Source organism: Suricata suricatta, chromosome 2 (assembly GCF_006229205.1).
Source record: "Suricata suricatta isolate VVHF042 chromosome 2, meerkat_22Aug2017_6uvM2_HiC, whole genome shotgun sequence".
Taxonomy (NCBI): Eukaryota; Metazoa; Chordata; class Mammalia; order Carnivora; family Herpestidae; genus Suricata; species Suricata suricatta.
This window is the reverse complement of record NC_043701.1, coordinates 25,138,484-25,163,145: the sequence shown is the minus strand read 5'-3', so window position 1 is coordinate 25,163,145 and position 24,662 is coordinate 25,138,484. Positions and strand designations below refer to the sequence as shown.

The 24,662-nt window shown below is 35.0% G+C and overlaps 1 long non-coding RNA gene across 1 annotated transcript in view; it reads left to right on the top strand.

Moving 5' to 3' along the window:
- Positions 1 to 21,381, top strand: part of LOC115305368 — a 46,113-nt gene extending 24,732 nt beyond the window's left edge. The window contains exons 2-3 of the long non-coding RNA XR_003914754.1: positions 18,271 to 18,378; positions 21,036 to 21,381. This is a non-coding gene — a long non-coding RNA (uncharacterized LOC115305368). The remainder of the gene's footprint in view (positions 1 to 18,270; positions 18,379 to 21,035) is intronic.
- The last annotated feature ends 3,281 nt before the right edge of the window (positions 21,382 to 24,662 follow it).

Here is a 24,662-nt window from a genome sequence, read left to right as displayed (position 1 = left end):
CAGACTGCCCACTTTAAGTTAAAAGGTCATGATCTACAGAAATACACTCATATTCTCTGATTGAAGAACTCTGAGCTATCAGTGTGAATATGATCAGCAGATCAGATAGACATGTTAAATCACTTTATACTGAGATGTTATAAGATGTGTATGCCCTGGGTTAGAAAAAGTTCAGGGTTTTTTTCTTTTTTTTTTAATATAATTTATTGTCAATTTGGTTTCCATATAACACCCAGTGCTCATCCCATAAAAAAGTTCAAGTCTTAAAGTCCAAAGGCTAAGATTTATTCCCTGTTTTATCATTAACTGTGTGCACTTACACAAATCAGCTTCACTAACTATCCCTTCCTTCATCTTCAACACTCTCTTCATGGCAGTTTCGTGAGGATCAAATGAGATATTGTGTTTAATGGAATCTTTAAACCATAAAGCATTATGCACATCTTTATTATGAACAAAGAATTATTGTTAGAGTGGTAGTTTCATACTCAAATACCTACAGCCCAGATACTATAATGTCACCTTAAAATTTATTATCTCAACTATGGATGTTTTAAACTTGAGTATTAAATACATAAGGGTATTTTTCACTTACAAATAGATAGATGGTTTCCTTCAAATTTTTTTACAATCATGCTGTACTTTAGGTGTACTTTTATTTTATATTTTTTGATAAAGATGTGTTTATTGTGGAGGAAATGTTTTTTTCTTTCTTCTTTATTTTACAATGAGGGAAATGGCAGCATAAGTATAAAGAATGAAAATTGGCATCTGATACCTGTTCTTAGAGTCAGGACACCATAGGGAAGGGTTGACACACTGGAAGCCTAAAAAAGCACATGTCCTGTGGCTATGTGAGAAGACAGATCCAGTGTAGACACATTTTTCAAATTTTATTTTTATTTTTTTAAGTTTTTATTTATTTATTTTGAGAGAGGGAGAAAGAATGAATGGGGGAGAGGTAGAGAGCGAGAAAGAAAGACGCCCAAGCAGGCTCCTCATTGGCAGTGCAGAACCCAGCATGAACCCACAAATAATGAGAACATGACCTAAGCTGAGATGAAGAGTTGGATACTCAACCAACTGGGCCATCCAGGTGCCCCCAAATTTCTTAACTTTCAAAAAGGAGTCTCTGATTCAGAATGTTTGCAATTAAATTTAAAAACTAAAGATTATCAACTAATTATATATATGTATGTATGTATATATCTATATATATCCTATATACTAACATTCATATATAATATATGCATATATATGGTTATATATATGCATATATATGTGTATATATGAATATATACATATTCATATATTCACATTTAGATTTGTGTATATATGTGTGTGTGACATAAAAAATCATTGTGAAGGACAGGCCGTGGCGATAGGAAGTCCAAGCCAAAGTTTCAGTAATAATCTCACAGAGAGATGATAGTAACCTAGGCATTGAAGTGAGAAGTGTAAAGAAAGGAAAAAGCACATGGATCTAAGATACCTTATTTCAGAAGTAGAACTAATATAATTGACTGAAAAAATGCAGGGGTAAAGTAAAAGAAGCATTACGAAATGACTGTAAGGTTTTTAGCTTAAGCATCTGGATTGATAGTGCTTTGTTTTTACCAACTTGAGGAATATTGAGGTGGAGCTGAGGTAGAACAGTGCAAAACAGCTATTTGTTTGGGCTGTGTGAAATTTAAATGCTATTTAAATGCCAACCTGAAAAAAAATTCTGACACTATTCTGATGAGGACAGAAAATGTCATTTTATAGCTTTGGTTTGTAAGTACACTTCTCAAGTCTGAGCTTCTGTGGCATCACTGAGCCTTAATTTAAGATGGTTACAGAGCTCTGTATGGGTTTCAGAGGCTCAGTTCTATGTTTAATGATTGTAGGAACAGGCACTTTTAGTTATTTGTTTGGCCAGTGGGAGCTCTGCATCAGAACATGTTTCTATCCCCTGCCAAAGGGTGTTTGAGTGTTTGAGTGGCCTGTTGAGCGGGAGTATGATCAGAAACCACGTGGCCAACAAAAATCTCCCTGTTTGAAATAAATGAAGACTGCGGAGAATATTTAGCCAGGAAAGAATGAAAAAGGGATGGGCTGCGTGTACATATAGGCTTTTAGTTAAGGGGTCAGAGAAGATTTCCTTGATTTGGTGGCTGCTTATAATCTGAATGCATTTCCCCCAAATTCACTGGAAGCTAACCCCCAATGTGATGATATTAGGAAGGGGGGCCTTTGGGAGGTGATTAGTTCTTCCAGATAGAGCCCTTACGAATAGGATTAGTGCCCTCGTGAAAGGGACGCCTTAGAAGCTCCCGTGCTCACTTCTTCCACATGAGGACACAGAGAACAGACTATATGAGTGAAGCAGGAAGCAAGTTCTCAAATCTGCAAATGCCTTGATTTGGGGTTTTTAGTCTTCAGAGCAGAGAGAAATAAACCTCTTATTTATAAGCCATTCAGTCTATGGTATTTTATTATAACAGCCCAAATGGGCTAAAACCGTGACTTTTTTATATATGTGTTGCAAATATTTTCTCCCAATTATTTTTCTTTGAACTTTGTTTATCATGAGCTTTTATGTAAATATAATCATTTTGATATTGTGTAACAAATCGGTTTTATAGATTTATTTTAAAGAATTATATGCTTCATCATATACTACTCTATATTTTTATATTTTTTGTGGATAGTACAGTGTAGAAATGTAACATTTTTTTGGAATTGATCACTTTTTCCAAATTATTTTTCCAAATAACTTCCAAAATATTCTTTAATTAGTCGACACTTCCCCACATATTTTAAATGCCGCCTTAATCATATTATATTCACATATGCACATGCATTATTATTCATTGTCAAGCCTGGGATGAGGAACGAGAAGGCATTGAAGATGAAGACTAGCCTGAATCTTCAGGATCATGTTATTATTTGAGGCCATGTAGTGTGGTCAAAACTATAAATTAAGGTGTCTCTAATAAGTCATGGGGCTTATAAACCCTTTTAAAAAAAAGCATATGTTTTATCTTCCTTGAATATAAGGTAATTTAACCCTTAGAGCAAAGTATCTACACTTCACTTTGTAACTATAAAATAAGACATTCCCAATTTTTTTCTTAGTATGCTTTTTATATTAAATTTTATTAACATGTGAGAATTAATTTGATTATTTAGTGTACATCATTGCTAGTAATTACTCTTTTCAGAGTTGAATGTAAGTATAATGTCTTTCTTTTACTCTTAAGTTTTAGGGAAACATGGAATTTTTGGAACCAGTATGCTCTTTTTAAAAATATATCTCCCTTGGATGCCTGGGTGGCTCCGTCAGCTGAGCATCAACTTCGGGTCATGGCATGATCTCGCAGTTTTAACTGTCTCAGCGCCTGGAGCCTGCTTCAGGTTCTGTGTCTCCCTCTCTCTCTGCCCCTCCCTTACTTAGAGTTTCTCTCTCTCTCTCTCTCTCTCAAAAACTGAATAAGCATTAAAAATTTTTTAAATATTTCCCTTCATTAGCAATATGAATTTTGTACTTAATCATATGTCTTTCCTTTTGCTCCCAAGGAAGTACTGAACCAACTATGTAGCCCAATTGTAAAGTTTTTATTTGATTCATATCTATGTATTTGCTTAATTCACACTCTTATTCCCCATGATAATGTATCCTTTGCTGTGATTTTTTTTTATTGTATCAAGTGTAGTCTAAGAAAAATGCCTCAAATTTTCTGTGAAATGGATCTGAGGAAAGTTATATTTATGACATATTCCTAGACAGCTTAAAATACAAACAGCACAACAATATAAATAATTGTGGAAATAGCAGTGAAGTGTATTAATGGTAAGAGAAATAAAATGAAGCCAGGGATGAAGCATATGCCATAAGGTCCTTCACACTGTTAGAATTGGGCCACAAATTTGCTCTGAACTTCTAGCAATCACAGTCAAGGGAGAAAGATCTTTGGTTACATGATTCACCTTGCCCAAAGTTAAGACAAAGTTAGGGGAGTCTATTCCCATTTCTAAGACCTCAGTGAATGTTGTCCTGGGAATCCTCATAAGAACAATACATTGTGGTGTGTAGAACACTATCATCAACAATGTCCCTATAATAAACAACTCCAATATTTCTTCCTGGCAGGTACCCACAGAGCTGAGATTTTATGTTACCCATTCAGAAAATCCCTTATGGTTTAATAGTAAGGTCATAGTGGACAGAGTTAATCCTCTGTTGTGAAAGCTAAGGAGCCAAATGAAGACTCATGCCTGAATGACAGGTGGCTCTACCTACATATAATTAAAGTTGATGACATGAACATATAAATAAATGAATAAATAAATAAACAATTATTAATTCTAGTGTTAGTAGTAAGTACAATGTTCTTTTTAGAGATGATGTTTTAGTAAGTTTACATGTGCATTGCCTTGCGCAGTGGGGACATATCCAATTACTACTTCATATACAGTAGAGCAATATGTTTTATAATAAAGTTTAACCATGATTTGAACTGAACAAGGCACTTAAGCTTTTCTAAATGAATAATAGGGGTGCCTGGATGGCTCAGTCAGTTGAGCATCTGACTTTTGGTTTAGGCCCGTCATGACCTCATGGTTCATGAGTTAAAGCCCTACATTGGGCTCTGTGCAGGCAGTGCAGGGCCTGCTTAGGATTCTCTCTCTCTCTCTCTCTCTCTCTACTCCTACCCCACTCACTCTTTCTAAAAATAAATAAATGAACTTAAAATTTTTTAAAAATTAAAAAAATAGGTGAATAATAAAATTGATAGCACCCAACCGTCAGGGATATTATAAAAATAAGGGTAATGAGTGTTTGAGGAGCACTGCATATGTACTTTCTGTAGACATTCTCTGCAGTGCATGTATTCCATGTAGAGCAATAATACTGACAAATTGTTGTGAAATTACAAGTATTCTGTTTAATTACTCAGATTCTATATTACAATACATATTTATTATACTTTTAAAATTGCATCTTGGGCTTTAATGCCTTTTAACCAAGGACTTGTAAGACATAATAAAACTACCAAAGACTCCAACAACCATAAAAATCATATATCATATAACACCACTTTAAGAAGCAAAATGTCTTACTGCTGCCTTGCCTGAGTAACACTTATATAAATGTACATTTTGCACATCAAGTATTAAAACTTTTTTTCTCCAACTTAAGTCTTTAGAGTTATCATAGAAAATAAATTGATATGAAAGAATATTATTCTGTACTCAAATGCATATAAGATCTTTGAACATTGGTGATATTGTAAGTAACCCAGCATACGTGTATTTTGATATGTTTTTGTAAAGTCTGTTTTGCTTTGATATAACCACTTCGTTCTCACGAATGAAGCAAGCTTCTTTAAGTCTGATTTTCTGTGACCCATGAAATGGGAAATAAAATATACTACTACCCTAGTCTGATTAGCACTATAATGTAATCAACCTACCTAATCAGGCAGAAGGATGAAATATAACTTAAGTAAAACTCTGCCAAAAGAAAACACTACCATATCTCTGTATTTAATTTTTGGAGAAATGTGTTATTTTCCATAATTTGTATTATCAGAATCTTTATTCCTTACTACCCTTAATATCCAAAGTTTAATAATCATTTGGTCTATTTGTTGTAAAATTAATGATAAAAATGTATTTTAAGGGGCACCTGGGTGGCTAAGTCAGTTTAGAGTCTGACTCTATTTTGGCTAAGGTCACAATCTCATCCCATGTTGGGCTCTGAGCTAGCAGAGTGAAGTCATTTTTGGGATTCTTTTTTCCTCTTTGTCTGGCCCTCCCCATACTTAAAATAAGTAAATAAGCTTGAAAATTTTTCCAAAGAAATTCAGTGATTTTGTGATGTGGGAAGTTTCTACTATATTTCTATTTTTCTTATATTACTTATTTATTTATATTATTAAATGCTGTGTCATTCCTAGTGTTATTTCAAATGTGAGTTTTTGTGAGAAGAGTTCTTTAGAATCATTTTCAATTCAATTGAAGAATTCTTACATTATATTAAATTATAATAAATTATATCATATTATATTTATTATATATTAGAGAGAGTGGGGGGAAAGGGGTAAAGGGGGAAAGAGAGTGAGTGAAAGAGATAGAGAGAGAGAGAGAGAGAGAGAATCTTAAGCAGACTCCACACTCAGGATGGAACCTGATGTAGGGGTTGATCCCACTACCCTGGGATCATGACCTGAGCAGAAATCAAGAGACACTCAACCAACAAAGCCACCCAGGCATCCCTTATATTTTTATATAATGAAATTTGTTAGAAAAGTAAAAGTTATTAATTTTTTTAATTGGAAAAAAAGTAGGACTCAGCTTTATATGAGAAGAATACATCCTTTTGAAGTTTCTCTTTTGCCTTTTAATATACTCTATTTTTAAAAGAATTATATTTGTCTCTTCCATAATTAACATATTTAATCCGGTTTTAGTCTTTGATAGATGTGAAGAATTCAACTAATAAAACCAATAATTCTTACTCAAAACAAAAACTGATCAGAACTCTGTTTAAAGCTTAGAAAATTTTTAATTACTTCAATATGGTTTTGACGCTTAACTTTCATTCCCAAGAAAGATAAATACCAACTGTAATTGTGTGAAAGATTATCAGCATTCTGTTGTCAAAGTCTGGAATGGCCACAAAGGATTTGTGAATATGGAACTGAAAAAAAATGGGTACAGTAAGTCAGTCTTTCATTGGTCAAAGAGAGAGACTCAGGAAAAAAGGTTACTTCTAAACTTGAGTTATTGGAATAAGTACTATTCCAAGAGCTACTTTTTAAAAGAGGACTTAGTTTATCTTTAAAATGAAATTATTGGGGCACCTGAGTGGCTCAGTCAGTTAAGTTTCCAGCTTCGACTCAGGTCATGATCTTACGGTTCATGGGTTCAGGCCCCGTGTCAGGCTCTGTGCTGACAACTCAGAGCCTGGAGTCTGTTTTCAGATTCTGTATCTCCCTCTTTCTCTGACCCTCTCCTGCTTGCACTGTCTCTCTCTGTCTCTCAAAAATGAAAAACATAAAAAAATTTTTAATGAAATTATCCCAATAAAAATCCACTCTGTTACCTACTACTACACTAAATTTTCTAATCACTTCCAGGTGGTCAAGCCTTTTGGATAAGAATTTGTAATATGTCCCAAAACTAATCATTTTAGGAAGATGTAGCTGATATTTATATCCTCTATTGTTATTACGTGAAATTCCTCACTGTCCCACTAACAAATTTATATTTTATTTAAGTAATATATTCTGAGTGAATAGTATATTCCAGAAAGATACAAAAGGGTTGGTCATATATATGTTAACCATAGTAAAGACTATGTACACTAAGTGAATACCCTAAGAGATGCACTTAGAATCAATTGACTTTTTCTTTTTTGAGGGAAGTAATAAAATTTCCATTTTAGAATGATCTTTCTGATTGAATGGTGAAAACTTATTTGAAGAAAAGCAAGTCTGCTAAGGTTGCTATTTATTACATAATTCATTATCTATCTCATCTCATCTTATCTATGTCTAGTTTTCTGTTAAATCTATTCATTGTATTCTCAATTTAATATAAAATGGTTTTAGAAGATGTATATAATTTTTTGTAGATTCCCATTCTCTATCAAGTATCTTTATCTTTTCATTTATTTGAGCCATTTTTTCATGTGTTTTATTTACCATATTCATTATACTCATTATAAAATCCTTGTATGCAGACTACTAAATCTGAATTATTAGTGTGTCTCCTTTTTTTTTTTCTTTTTTAAGTAGACTTCACACCCAGTGTGAAGCCCACTGTGGGGCTTGAACTTGTGACCCTGAGATCAAGACCTGGGCTGAGAGCAAGAGTTGTTAAGAGTCAGTTAAACTGAACCACCCAGGCACCCTTCCTTTTGTTTTTAATCTTGATTATCAGTTATATTTTTTTGCCTCTTTGCAAATTTAGTTTTTATTTTGTTGTTGTTGTTTTTTATTGTTGTTGTTTTTTAGACACTTAAACATTTGTAAGTTAAGCAAGATTTTGTGTAAATCAGTGATCTACGCAATCTTAGACCCAGCAAAGAAATATTCTTTGGGCAAACCAGCAATTTATTTGAACATTCTCGATTTCCAATGCTTTTCATTTCATTTCCTCTCTTTCACAAAATAAGTATTGGAATTTTCTCTTTACCACAGTATAGGCTTTTGAGTCCAAGCCAGACTATGAGTCCATACCAAGGATTAACACAGGCTCTCAGGAAGGAAAGAGATGGATAGCAATTGTCAACATTTTCATTTTACTTTAGAAAGCCTTTTCTCTTTTTGAGATTTCATTTATTCTGTTTATTCCTCATTGATTCCATATTCCATCAGTGCTCTCAAAAATGTGGGACATTTTAAATTTAGTTGGCTTTTTTCTGTTGTTTTAGCTAGATCATTGGTCAATAGCAGCCCATTTTACCTCAAAGTAGAATACCCAGGAGTCTTGGGTTTTAATGGTTACTTGAGGCATAGAAGAAAATACATGAGAAAGAACAGGCCTCACACACACACACACACACACACACACACACACACACACACCCTGTATTCATTCAATGTAAAGATATGTTAAAATATAGGGATCAAAGGGGAATACCAATGTTTTCCCTTTTTTTTTGTGCTTTAAAAGGGGGTGACAAAAGTCTTGACTTAATCTGTTGATTAACACAGAATGCTTCTGGATTAATAGTATGTCTAGCAAAAGAAAACAGAAACATAAATTATCCTTATTTGGAAGATAGGATACTAGAATCATGACATGTGGGATATCATGATTACCTAAATTATCACCAGTGATAGTGTAAAATGAAGTATAGATAGAGAACAAGATATTGGGTGATCAAGGAGCCTTTTATACTTAGTGGCTTTGGTGAAAATGATGAGTACAAAGATGATGGCATTCTGTGGTAACCTCTGAAAGCACTGGAAATTTTACATGGGGAAAAGAAAAATCAAAGTCTTGAATTCCCAACTAATATCTTAATTGGAAAAAGAAAGTCTTTATTTCATATTTGAAGGGTTTTCTGCCTCTTTTAAGTTTAGGTCACAAAAGACTGAGGATTAAGACAACAAAACAGAATTTTATGGAGCTACAAAAATTAACATATATGTATTTTACTAAACTGCTATGGAGTCATTGTAAATTTTAAATTTACATACAGGGTACCTGGATGGCTGAGTCAGTTAAGGGTCCAACTTTGGCCCAGGGCCTGATCTCTCAGTCTGTGGTTTCGAGCCCCACATGGGACTCTGTGTTGACAGCACAGAGCCTACTTTGACTCCTGTGTCTCCCTCCCTCTCTGCCTCTCCTCCACCTGTGCTCTGTCTCTCAAAACTAAATAAATGTTAAAAATAAATAAATAAATAAATTTACATTCAAGTTAGTTAGCATATAGTGCAGTAATGATTTCAGGAGTAGAATCCCAGTGATTCATCCCTTACATATAATACCCAGTACTCATCCCAACAAGTGTCCTCCTTAATGCTCCTTGCCCATTTAGCCATGCCCCTCCTCACAATACCTCCAGCAATCCTCAGTTTGTTCTCTATATTTAAGAGTCTCTTATGCTTTGTGGCTCAATCAGTTGAATGTTCAATTTCAGTCCAGGTCATGATCTCATAGTTTGTGAGTTTGAACCCCACATCAGGCTCACTGCCATCAGCACGGAGCCTGCTTTGGATCCTCTGTTCCCTTCTCTCTGCCCCTTCCCCACCTGCACTCTTTCTCTCACAAATAAATAAAACATTAAAAAAAAAGAGTGATGGAATATATTTTTAATGGAATAAGGAAGTCATGATATAAAAGAATATATACAGTATGCCAGCATTTGCTTAAGTAAAAGTAAATAATATATACACCTTTTCTTATTTTTGTAAAAATAAATGATGGACCAAAAACTAGTCAAATTGATTTTCTTCAGTGGATGGAACTGATATGAAACTGATAGGAAAGAAAATGAGGCTTTTTTGCCTACACCTTTTGTTTTATGTATTAAAAAATAAACTTAATTCAGTTAAGATTCAAGTTTCTTGATGTCATTGTCCCAATCCAGTACAGCTGAGAAGAGAAAAGAATGATAGCTTGTGAAAACTTTGCTTAATGGGGAGGGAGTGGAAGATAATCCCATTATGGAGATAAGGAGACCAACAAAAAGACATTGGCCAACTTCTGTGATGGAAATCAAGGGAAGATGGGTGCTTTCCATTTGATGCCACAGAGAGGGAAAATAATAAGTACTAGAATGATCCCTTGGATTTAGCAATTAGGAAATAATTAGCTAAAAGATAGAAAGGAAAAGAGGGATGGGCAAATGTGGAAGAGAAAATTGTAAATCAAATAAGGAGATCAAGATATTCCTCAATGCCCAGTGTTTCTTCACCATTTGCCCAAGACTGTCTCCAAAATTAATATATTTGATGAACTGGTTTAATTCTTCAATATAAGAATAGGAGGGAAAAATAAAGTAAAAATAAAATAAAACTGAAAATGAAAGAAAGCACAAGGAACCCTCACATGATATTTTGAATTAATCTCTTAACGACAGGATTTGTTTCAGTTTTTCTTTGTTTCTCTATGTTCAAATCTGAGTCTTTTCAGGGAAGCATGTACAAGGCTACAACAATCCTCCAAAGATCCTGCACAGGATGTTTTAGTCATTTTTCCATACACAGTATGCTTTGCCTCTGAGCCCATTGTTTGAAATGTCTGTTGCTCTTCAGGTCACCGAGAAGCAAAGCTTTCAAAATGGTCATGCTACCTTAGCCTATGGAGAGGAAAGTCAACATATAAGAAGTTCAGTTACTATGAATTTAAAACAAACAAACAAACAAATATATCCTTCTGAAGTCATAGTTATGTTCAACTAGAATATGTCTACATTTCAAAAATGGTATTTTTCTGTTTTAAATTTGCCATCATTGCTGTCCTGCTGCTCTCCCAGGGGCTAAGCTGGTGCTACCAATCATACTGTTCTTCTCTGCTGTGACCAGAATAGTCAAGGTGACTTCACATGGACTTTCCATAAGTAGACCCACACCTGTACAAAGAAAATGCTCTTCATATATGAACACCAAAATAAAGGCTGCTGATGTGGATATAGAGAAAGTAGATAATAGATTGACATGTGCAGCACACATAGAAAGACAGGAGGGAAGGAATTAATGCTATTTATAGCCCTCATCAGAGTGGAAACTTTAGGTGTTTTTTTTTCTCATGAAATGGAAGAAGCAAAAGTCTGCCCCTAAAAACTAGTAGTCATATTCCTATCAGAGCTTAAGCATGGTCCCCACACTTATGACATTTCAAGAAACTATAAAATCTCCAGTTTCTAGTGCCATCATCCCAAACGGTTCTATAGTTCTGTACCAAATCTTTAGCATTGCCAAGAATCTTAACAGTAGCTCTGTGATATTCACAGAAAGAAGCAGAAGTACAAAAGAGAAAGCATCATCTTGGTCTTGCCTGAATGTCAGCCATTCTATGCAAGTTTTAAGTAGTTAGAATGCCCATATAACTTATCTCACAAATGGAGGCACTTTTGAGAAAGAATGAACTGGAAGGAACAAATGTTAAAATAGACAGGATTCTGGAAAGACAAAGATAAATCAGAACTGTCCTAAGTAAACTAGAATATATAGTCACCTAATCTATAGTCTGATCTGTGCACACAAACTCAAAAGGTCTTAAAAATTTTAATTTCTTGACTGTGTTTTACCATATCTAGAGCATGTTTGGGGATTGGGGAGAGATCTACCTGTATCTGTGGTCCATGATTCAGAGTGCCATTTAAGACTTTCAGTATCCAGTAGAACTTATTTGTTTATTCGTTTGGCAGTTCAAATTACAGCATCTTGTTTGAAAACAATTATTTTCAAAACTTTTCTAATTTCCATTTCTTCTTTTATCCTCCAGCATTTTTTTGTGAGAAACATCTTAAATTCTAACCCACGGTAGCTATAGTCCCTGCCTCTTCCAGAGGAGGAATTGCTTAGAAAGACACTCAACTGACTGAGCCACTCAGGCACCCCCCAGCTCCTTCTTAAAGAGCAATATCAGGATGAGCTCTAAGGTACTGTCTCTTTCCCTCTTTCAATTGTAATCTGCCCTCTGCCATTGTAAAAGACAGGACCACCATAGGAAATAGGTATCCAGCTCAAATTACGATAATGCAATAATAATTAACAAGGGACAATCTATAAACAATTTAGGCACAAAGTGTACCACAAGAGACAGTGCAGTACCCCGGGACTGGTAATGGTGGACAGTTACCACATTGAAATTTAAATGGATGAGGAGACAGAGTGATCAATAGAAATTAGAAAAATAGAGTTGTGCTGTTAATACTCTATAGCCCAAACAAATGGAGGCAGAATCATATAGAGAAGATCAACTTGAGAGAGGGCCAAGCTGTGACCTTCAGCAAAAAGATAGAGACAACCTAAGGAGAGCAAAAGAGAAGAAATCATAATTTTATACATTCCTGTATCACTCAGTAATTATTCTCCTTCCTTCTGCTCTTTTGGTGGGCTCACCGTTGACTGAATCAGACTGAAACCAGATGACATGAAAGTCTTTCATCTAGCCTATCCAAGTCAGTTTCCCAAGACAGAGAGCAAATGGAAAAAGGTGGGAAGTGATTCTGAGGGACAAATGGAAGATGATTGCAACCATCCGTGCCTTTTACCCTTCAGTGACCATTTCTCCCGTGTGTAGCAAAAAATTTGTGTCTCAGTCACAGACGAATCACAAATTACCATCAAGATATAATATCATCTCATGTTGATAGCAAATGTGTTATAATTTAAAAAACGAGATATAAAGCTGTAGCCAGAGCAGATATTTTCACTTTCTTTTATAAAAAAGCATGTCTCCTGGTCAAAGGCACTATTATAAGAGATGCCATGGCTGTGGAGAAGGCATTCGTAAGTGAAATGAAAAGTGGTGCTGATAGAGCTACAGAAGGTAGATCCATAATCAGAATGTGTGTGTGTGTGTGTGTGTGTGTGTGTGTGTGTGTGTGTGTGTGTTCTGGTAACAGTAAAGGGCCATGTTTCCATGAGAGAAGGAGTACAACCTAACAAATCTACCACTGTCAAGCCGCTATTTTCCAGAGAATGGTGGTACATAAGGAGTCAGCATTTGCCTCTGCTATTGAATGGTTGAGTACTCAAGCAAATTCTTCTCTCACCTTAAATGGCCAACCATATTTGCCACCAAAATTATGCCAACTAGGAAATATTCCCTTCAATGTTTAAGTATAAATCACTGCTATGCAGAATGGTAATATGAAAGCCATCAACCTCATCATGGGCCAGAGTATAGGGAGGTTTGCCCATAAACCATGCCACTGTTTTTTCCTTCTCTGTTAACGGGCCATGAAGTTAGTAAAGTAGTAACTCTGGGAGTCTATGTTCTAATTTTTTGAGGCTTTCTGGATGCCCCTAAAGTATAACTCTTCCCATAGATCTTCCAGTATTTTTGGATCCAAATGATAAGGTATCTTGACCACAATCTGGAACTGCTGCAGAAATTTGTGCTCTAGGTTTCAATCATAAATGTTCTCCATAGGGGTTACTTAAAATATAGACAGAGAAGAATAATCAGATGTAGAATTTTCTGCTTCTGAAACCTGAGAGGCCCCTTGGAACACTATGCCTCCTTCTTTTGATGAGTGATGTAAAATGAAGCAAGGTTTCCCTTACTTTAATAGGCAACATCCCTAAATACTCCATACCATGGATCCCTAGACACTTCACCAATAGGGTAAGTCTTAAAATTTTGAGGGTTTATTTACCACACTCTTGGAAACATCTAACAGTAAGACATGTAGGATTCCTGCTACTTACTAAGTTACTGGATCCAGTTAACATAAAGCAATGTAATGGATCAGCAAGTTGTTATGAGAGTTGTCAAGAGGACCACAAGTCCTCTACATAATATTATATAAAAAAAGAAAGACCAAAACTAGAACGTGTCCTATTGTCATTGCTACATAATGGAAACTGCTTCTGATTTTCTTTACTTATGATAATGTAATCAATAGCATTTGGCAGGTCTGTCACTACATCCCAAGTGCCGGGTCTATGAGTATTTTCCCCATTAAAACATTTTATCCAGTATGGCAGCTGCAATTGGCATTACCATCTCATTGAGTTTATGAAAACCTATCTCAATTTCCCAAACACATTGGACTTTACACAGGCCAAACAGGTGATATAAATGAGGATGTGAAAGGATACACCATCCCAGCATCTTTCAGATATTTTGATTTTGATTTACTGTTTTGACAGGGGTTGGTGGTACTTCCAGAGCTTTACTTGTCCCTGCCCACCATAATGACTTCCACTTCACAAGCCAGGGAAACAATACAAGGAATTTGTCAGTTAAAACCTATTTCCTCTATTCATTTTGAAATAACCACAGGCTGAGTTCAAAATGACTATGTCCTCTTGAATCTGATTATGACAGGAACTGTGGTACCCACAGACATAGGTGACCCCCAGTGCCCTTGTATAAATTCCTCCCCTTGAATGGTGGTAGAATCTGTAACTCGAATCTCTAAGCAATTGAATATGACTAAGGTGATAGGATACCACTGTCATGTTTTATGGCAAAAGAGAAGGGATTTTACAGGTGCAGTTAAGGTCTCTAATCATTTCTTGACTTCAAGTTATACTGTCTGAACTTAGTGAGTCCTTTATAAAAGGGCACAGGGCTTTCTTAAAGCTAGGACTCAAAGAATAAAACGTGTTTCTCTATCTATCTCTCTGCCCTTCTCCCTCTCTCCTTTTCCCCTCCCCCCTCTCCTTCCCTCCCTCCATCTTTGCCATGGATTCTATAGCCATTATGAAATGAATTCTGCCAACAACCTGAGGGAGCTTGGAAGCAAATCGTTCCCTAGTTGACCATATTAGAATTCAGTTTCACCAGCACCTTGACTCAGTATTCTTGACCAGGAAGCCAAGAATACAGCTAATCCACATTCAGGTTTTTTTAATCTACAGAAACTGAGATAATAGATTTTATTTTATTGCTTTAAGCTTCTGTTAGTGTTAATTCATTTCACAGAGTGGAAAACTAGCATAGGAGCTCCTACTATGGCTGAATAGGATTTCTCAACTTCAGCAATCTCAGATTTTGGGCCAGATAATCTGTTTTTGTCAAGGATTGTCCTATGCATTGTAAGATATTTAGAAACATCCCTGGCCTCTATTCATTAGATTATAGTAGCACCTGCCTTTCCAGTTGTGACAGCAAAAAATGTCTCTAGACATTGCCAAATGTCCACCAGGGGACAAAAGTCATCCAGGTTCAGAAACACTGTATAGAGGCAACAAGAAGTGATAGGAATTGGTTCATAAGAGAATCAGGATGTTCCAGTGAGATTGTGCAACAATCATCAAAAATGCAATATTAGAAAGATTTTATAGGTAAATAAGAAAAAGTATTGCCTCCATTAGCAAATAAGTTATGGAAACGTAAAATTTCAAAGTTTTTCCTCTTGTTCACATCTTTTAACAGGACTCTAATGCCTTGGGAACCTGCAACTTCCCCAACAATGCCCTTATTTTAGGCTTAGAAGACTTTGGTCTTCCCATCCAATCAGATTTTATAGAGCATTTGGGAAAATTAAAAACAATGATATCACAACTGTTATCTTTCTTGAATATTTTATACACAAATTTAATATCAAATCTCACTGAGTTCTGAAAAGATCATGCTAATCAATTAAGGTAAGTTTTACTTCCAAACTTTATCAAAATATTACAAATGCTTTACATTTTTAAGTAGTTTATAAGTAATACTGTTTGGGAATGACCCCAGGAGCACAGTGTTACCTGATCAATGGGTAACCCACTTCTCAAAGAAGCAGATACACTCAAACTCTACTTCTTTGAGGTCTAGTGCCTTCCTCCTTCTGGCTGGAGGTCTGTTCCTGAACCCAATTCCCCATGGGACCCAAAGCACTCCAGGTAATGGGTAGATGTCTTTCCCAGGCAATAACTCTAAACATCTGGAATTACAATTGAGACTACTTGGAGCCCTAGTAATCTTATCATTCCCCGACTGAAAAAGTTATCTTCTAAGAAGGTAAAGGTCATAGGATACCCTCTTCTACTATTAAAAGTGAAATGCAGTGAAGTCACTGCATATCCAAAAAGTTGATCTTGTATGCTTCTCAATGTGATTAATGAGGGGATTGGGGAAAATGTACCTTCTCTTCTAATTGAACACCTTCCTTTAACATTTCCCCTGGTAGAATCAATTCATTATTTCGTACTGTGTGTTGTGAATCAGCCTGATATATGACAGGTGGTGACCACAAAAAGATCCACTTTGCACAACATTTATGTAAATATCCAAAATAATTTCCAATACTTTCTAAAGAGATAAAATAAATCCTCTTTTATTCAGATTGGAAAATATGACTTCAGTTCAACATGTTCTATCTGTATATATTCTCAGTAATCAAATGTTCAAGCAGCTCTTCCTGTAAGTGATCTTAGGTGATCTCCAAAAATGGTTTGCTATTCACCTGGCACTGAACATCTTATAAAATCATGCAAATCAAGAGGTTCACATCTTTGTGTTCAATTTAAGAACACACTTGAAACTTCCCAGCCATCAAGGGTAAATGCATATCCTAAAAGCCACTAAGTATCTGAAAAATGTCACTTTGCGGAAGCAACGTGTACCATTCTGTCACTACAATGGTGGAGTTGATAGGTGCGCCTAGGCTGAATAGTTGAGCTGCACCCAGGATTGGTGGCCAAGAGTGCTGAATGATTAAAAATGCAGAGGGTAATGATATACTTAAGAGTTTAGATGTAGATTCTCTAGTCATTGCGCACACTCAGGTGAACAAAGCCCCCACATTCTGGCATAGGATATAGGGCTCATAGTCAGATTAACCCATACATGAGCTCTCCCTGCCACATTGAGATGATCCTTACTGAAAAAGAGCAGATTTTTCCTAAATTATAAGAGGAGATTGCACAGAAGAAAAAGATACCAGAAGAAACTGAAGAAACAAAAACTTACAGCTCAAGAGTAAATTCTGCATAAAATAAATGCAAATAAAAGTAAAAATGGAAAACAAGCTCAAGCAAACCGTTATGATTTTTTGCTGAATTGAAAACTCTCCAGTGAGAATATATATGATATTTACAAACAAAAGAACATTGTAGACTCTACTACTCTGCATTGCATATATAATATATATGTATTACATTATTTTTCATATAATACATTGCAACATGGAGATATTTTATATAGATACCTTAACAGACTAAGCTATGGAAACAGCTTTAATTTTGCTGGCATATTATTTATAAATCAGAAATGTTCTAATGCTTCTGACCTTAGCAACTTAAACATAAACTGTTCTTTATTCAGTGATGGAAAATGAACTCTAATAAATGAATTGTACAGGCATTACAGATTGGCAAAAGCAACTATCGTTTTGCAGCGTCAACTCTATTCTGTGTTTTGTGTATATAGCCAGAGGCAGGCTTGAATATTTTACTTTCATTTGAAATCGACCAGTGATTTCATGTTATTCATTTCCTTGTGCCAAGCCCAGCAACACTGCTACCAACATGTTTGTTTGCTTGCTTGCTTGTTTATTTATATTTTAATTTAAACGATAGCAGTGTTTCACAAGTTTGTGTATGATTCCATTTCAGGCAGGAAGTACAGGGAAAAAATGAAAAGAAGGAAACCAAAGCCACTCTCCAAACTATTTCATAATTCCTATCTCAGTCTTGAAGCATAAGTTCTTGAAAATTTCAATATTAAGCTCACACTCTGTTATTTATGTCTTCATCTATACCAAGTATTTATCCCATATACTTTCAGAAGACCCTTTTATATTGCTTATATACAGGTGTTGTTTCATATGGTCCATGAATGAAGGAATGAATGAATTTTGATAACAATATATTTATATTTGCAAAATTACTTTAAGTATCTGCTTTTTCTTGTCTTCCTTCCTTCCTACCTTCTTTCCTTCCTTCCTTTCTTTCTTTGTCTTCTCCACCTTTTTTCTTTTGGGACTGCCCTTCCTGAACAATACTCAAACACTTGACCTGCACCAGCCAATTAGAGCACACCATTCTCCTGAACCAAAGTTTTGGTGCAGGAGTATGCATGTGGCACAAGTAGGTTGAATAGGTATCTTTTGAAGAGATTAATATAAGAAATGGGAGATAGAGTGTCTTTTTTCCTTTTCAGATGATGTGCGGTATGGACCATGTTAGCCCGAGTGGCTGAAGAATTATTTCCAGTGATAGAGTTTTCGCTAGAGAATGAAGCCAAATAATTGAAAACAGAAGCGAAAGGGTGAGTAGGAAACACAGTGACACCATTTGATAGCAAAGAGAGCCAATATATATATTTTTATATTTATCTAATTGTGGTTTTAAAAGTCATTTTGAGTTATTTTATGACATTTGGAACTAAAAGACTTCTGATTAATATAACTGTCCTACATAATTTAGTACAAATTTATTATATATATATATATATATATGTTTAGTATAAGTTTATTAGACAATGTAAGAATTGCCAAATTTTCCTTAAGTCTACTAGAAATCTCTGCTGAAGCTTACATGAAAATAGAATGCTCCCAGTTAAATAATATTCATTTATTTTTGGTACACAAATGGTTGAATCATTTAGGGAAAATATACAATTAAAACAAATTATGAAAGCCATTCTGTAAATAAAATGATTTATTTTGCCATAAGTTATATTTGTAACTTGATAACTAGCTTGGGATGGAAATTGTCTCAACTAGCCTTAAGTAATTTTTAAAGATATATGCTTAGACACAGGAAAAAATAATTAAATTATATGTGTTTTCTGAATATCCAGAATATACTGGATTCACAATTTAATCACTTTAGCAGAGCAACTTTTTCTTTATTAGAATACTTATTTGGCTTCATTTGCGTTATTCACTCAGTTTTCCTAAATGAAAAGCAATGATACTATCCAATAATAACAAAGTAATGAGTATCCAGAAACTTGGTTCAGCATATTGGAGTATTGCTGTTCTATGGTCACTAAGTATGTTAATGTCGAAGTGAATTCTTATTGCAGCCACATGTATTCCTGATGTGCAGTTAATTCTGAGTTCTATGTGAAGATTAGAATTAGCTAATATTCGAATTAAGTAAATACTGAGAGACTGCCTACTTTTAATATTTATTCAGCTGAAGTCCAGGTAGCTTAAGGAACTTGTTTAAGAGCACATCACCACTTTAGAATAACCCAGGACTACAAACCAGGTATGAATTAGGAGTGTGTCTTTGGATTCTTGGTGGAGACTTCACAAAAAAATGCTTATAGCTGTTTCAGTGCAAACTGCTTGATCACTGTCATTAACAATAAGCTGAGAATCATTAGGTGTTTGTAGTTTGTAAATTTTATCAATCATATTAGTCTTAGTCTCAATATGCTGGTTTTAAGTATGCGTCATGCATTGTGTATATTTAGAGTCCCCCTAGGACTTAATATAGTGTTTTATACCTCTTAAGTATCGAGTAAGAAGTGATACTTTGCATCAATGTCAACTTTCCCCAAGTTCATAAGGCATGGCTGTAATGATTAGGTCCATTTTTATCATAGATCTCCATCACTGAAGCACAGCTATTGAGTCTCAAAGTTAACTCTGCCTAATATTGTTTTCTTTAAATGAGGATTCCGTCACATGTAGATCGCAACTTAATTTGCCAGAACATGTTTTCTGAATACATTGAACTATGATTTTCTAGCAGTAGTGAATATATTTTTAGATGGCCATGAAAATGTAATTATGTTTATGGGAAAGATTTCATTCATAGTGGTAATAAAATGATAATGACTCTTTCAAAGTATAAGCTGAAAATTCTTAGCAAGGTTATGTGGTAATTCATATTGCTGATAACTTGAAACAATAGCTAGAATGAAGTCTCAGTCTTTCTAAAATGCCCTTTGGAAGCTGGTGAACTGAAAGTCTCCCATTCACCTACTGATTCTTGTGCAGTTGGAAATTTGGTTGATGCTTGAATTAAACTTTTTTTTCTGCATAAAGAGAATAGAGATTCCATCAAGTTGCAAAATATAGATCTATGTTCTGCATTTTGCTAAATGCTGGGGAGCAGAGGGTCTCCTAGAGAAAATTCAATATAAAACTTATTTCAGAAAAAGTTTCCCAGATATGATGAGGAAGTTGTTGAATTGCTTAAACTGCATAGGATTAAAATGTAAAAGCAATAATAGATATGGTAACACACAAAAATTATTGTTTAATGAGGACTGGGTCATCAGACGTGTTTCAAGAAACAATAGGACTGAAGCTATTATTTGAGGAATAGTTATAATTTGAATTTGTTTTGGTTTAGGATGTACTTGCTATGAAAATATTTTACTTTAATCCTTTCACTTTGCCTAGAACAAGCATCCAATTTATGTCTTTTTTTTTAAGCTTTAGGATTACTTAGGCATTATCAGTGGAAAATAAATTAAGCAACACTTATTTAAGCAAGAAGGAGTTAAGTATATTTTCTTCTAAATTTAAATATAGCTTGAAGGATTTTGACCCAAAATACTTCCTAAGTCCTCAGACTAGTTATGTGAAAGATTAGCTTCTGGACCAGTTATATTTAATGAACTACTTAGGTAGGTATAATTTTTGGCTCTTAAATTAAAATCAAAATGATTTTATGTCACTAAGCTAGAATATGATTTTTAGAGTCTATGTAATATGCCCAAGGATATCTACTCTGTCATCTATTGCTGTCAAGTAAGGAAATCCACCTAATTGATTTCTATTGCAGGATATTTGAAAATAAAGACTAAGTGAAATGACTAACCAAACTGTTTGGCTTCTGTGAGAAAAGCTAATATATCTTTAAAGAAGGATTATTATTGCTTAGAGGATTGAAACTTCGTTTACCTCTTATGACAATATTCAGCTAAGAAATATTCAGTGATGCTTCCTCTCTCTATTTTAGGAGCTGCATACAGTTATGACTGATGCATTTGGTTCTCTCCATGTTTCTAATAATATAGCCGACTCAAAAACAACTGGGCATGAGCTGGCCACTGAGACTGGAGAACAAAGCGTTTGGTTTGATCATTCTTAAAAGGAACAGAACTTTTTGTAAAACCCCAGAGCCCTCAACACGGCTTCATTTCACATTCTTTTCTGTATGTACTGTTCTCAGCATGAAGCAGTTCCAAAAGACATTAGAACTGTGAGTTTCAGGAAACCTTTGGATCAAATAATTACCATTTCCTTCATTATATATTATTTCAGGATGATTTGCCTTTTGTTTCTGAAGCATAAATGGTGCTGTATTTTTTTCTGAAACAGTTGGAGTGTGTTTCTGTTCAAGGTGATCTGCAGCTGCTTAGGCAAACAATATATATTTTTTCTTGAATAAATACTGAAAGACATTATTTGGGATGAAAAGATAGATAGGGGTGGGCAATTTCCAAATGTTCTTCCACTCAAGAATGTTATATATTATTTCAACAGATTTTTAGAAAACAGCTGGATATTCAGTATTCCACTTTTCACATAATGTTTCCCTCAAGCTCACAATAGTATAATAAAATATGTGCACATACAAACATGTACCTTTGTTGCTCACAGGGACAGTAGAACAAAAACTCAGATGATTGTGGGTCATATTTTGTCATGCTAGCTTGCCACCAAAAAAAAAAATAATAATGATTAGATTTGATAATGTCTGATATAGGCAGTCAACACATATGCCTGTGTGGTATGTCTCTATTATTGTGCCTCTGTGTGAGGTAATTAGGAAAGAATATAAATAAAAAGGCAAAATCGTTGTTCTTGAGGATCTAGAGGAATCCAGTCTGTGAGAAAGATAAATAAACATAGTCAAAACACAATGAGGTGAAAGCTGTAGGGGAGGCATGCAGGAATGTGTGACTGACACTCCAAGAGACAAGTGGGTTATAAACTATACCTTGAAAAACTGGTAAGAATCTCTTTATCTGACGAGGAAGAGAGTGTAGATAAAGCTGCCAGCACATGCAGAGTCCTATAGATATGAGAAAAATGGTCTGCAGCTAACAGAAAGACATTCCTTTGAAAGAAATATCAAACAAGCAGACCTCAGAAAAGGGAAAGTAAGGAAATTAAGCACTTATGGGAAAGGTATTATAGCTGATTTTTAAAATAAGAAAACCTACAGTTAGAATTTTAGAAGGATAAAAACAGACTTAGGTACAGACTGCAGAGATACGCATCACAGAATTCAAGTATGGAATTTTCTAAAACAGCCAGCATAAAAACCTGTGGCCAAGGTAGCTAATTATGGAGGCATAAGGTCTAGTATTCTTCATTTACTGGGTTCTTCTTGAATCAACAAAGTAAAACTTTGGAACATACCCTAACATCATAAAAGCCACATATGAAAGGCCCACAGCAAATAACATCCTCAATGGGGAAAAACTGAGAGCTTTCCCCCTGAGATCAGGAACATGACAGGGGTGTCCACTCTCACTACTGTTGTTTAACATAGTGCTGGAAGTCTTAGCCTCAACAATCAGACAAGAAAACAAAATAAAAGGGATCCAAATTGGCAAAGAAGTCAAACTTTCACTCTTCACAGACATGATACTCTAAACCTGAAAGATTCTATCAAAAACCTGTGAGAGCTAAAACAGGAATTCCTAAAGTCACAGGATATAAAATCAATGTACAGAAATTGGTTTCCTTTCTATACACCAATAATGAAGCAACAGAAAGAGCTATCAGGGAATTGGTCCCATTTATAGTTGCATCAAAAACCATAAAATAGCTAGGAGTAAACCTAAACAAAGAGGTAAAAAAATCTCTACACTGAAAACTATAGAAACCTTATGAAAGAAATTAAAGAAGACACAAAGAAATGAGAAGACATTCCATGCTCATGGATTAGAAGAACAAATATTGTTAAAATGTCAATACTACCCAAAGCAATCTACACATTCACTTCAATCCCAATCAAAATAGCACTAACATTCTTCACAGAGCTAGAACAAACAATCATAAAATTTGTATGGAACCACAGAATACCCCAAATAACCAAAGTAATGTTGAAAAAGAAAACCAAATCTGGTAACATCACAATCTCAGACTTTAACTTGTATTACAAAGCTGTATAAAGACAGTACGGTACGGTATTGGCACAAAAACAGACACATGATCAATGGGATAGACTACAGAACCCAGAAATGGACCCAAAATATGTAGCCAACGAATCTTTGACAAAGCAAAGAGAGTATCCAGTATCTTTAGCAAATGGTGCGGGGAGAACTGGACAGCAACATGCAGAAAAATGAAAATGTGGTAATTCTGAATTGAACTTCACTTGTATACCTAATTTTGCATTTTAATTTTATAATATACATTTTTAGAGAGTACCTCCTGATGATAGAAACTTTGGGCCCAACAACTCCTGGATTCACCTTGCCTAGAGGATAAGTCACTGGTAGTGCTAAAAAAGTAATAACTAGAAGTCAGAGTGTCAAAGTAACTGGCTTAATTTTTTAAACTAAGTAATAAAAACATTTAAAAAAGATTATTGGGGCGCCTGGGTGGCTCAGTTGATAAAGCAGCCAGCTTCATTCAGCTCAGGGACATGATCTCACAGTTTGTGAGTTCAAGCCCCACATCAGGCTCTGTGCTGACAGCCAGAGCCTGGAGCCTGCTTCAGATTCTGTTGTCTCCCTCTCTTTCTGCCCCTCCCCCTCTCATGCTTTGTCTCTCTCTGTCTCTAAGAAATAAACGTTAAAGAAAATTTAAAAAAATATATCGCTTAGGTATACATGGACATAGCTTAACCATACATGGACAAAATAGAAATATGTATTAATCCTCACTTCCAAACAGGAAGTGTTTTGTTTTGTTTTGTTTTGTTTTGTTTCTCACCAGTAGGGATTTACATTTTGTCCTCAACCACCCATCCCAGCCCCAACATGGGGAGAAGTCTGCACACATGAACCCCTATTCCCTGATTCCTCAGAGATGTAGTGTAAAGAGGTTAGAGAAAATTAAAACATGGAAATTCTGATATGTGGTTCATTACAGAATTATGTAAAGCCTATGAAAAGGAAGCAAAATCCATTAATAAAGTCTCTACCCTACTATTGAAAAACTGCATAAACAGGGATCCATATTAGTGAGAATAGCTTGAAGAGCTGGAGGTACTAGAGTAGAATCAACCACCTGAGATAATAACAACAAGAGACCAATAAACAGGAGAACAAGATCAGATGACCTCAGACGTTCAGGATCCAGATGCCAGTGAATTTACCAATGACGCTAATCAGATTTTTTTTTAACATATTCTATTCTGTGTTTTGAGTTTTCTATATTTATAAGTGTTTATTGTATTTAATTATTAAAATAAACTTAGACACAGCTGGAATAATCTTACCTATTGAATCTTCTGTGTGAAACAAATGAGGATCCCTACCATCTAACAGATCATAAAATACATACAGATTAAGTGGCAGATATATCTTCATATATGTAAATTCAGTTAATTTTCATAATGTGGATATCCCTGTGTAATCAGCATTCACTTTATTTTTTTTATTTTTTGTTTGTTTTCATTTATTTC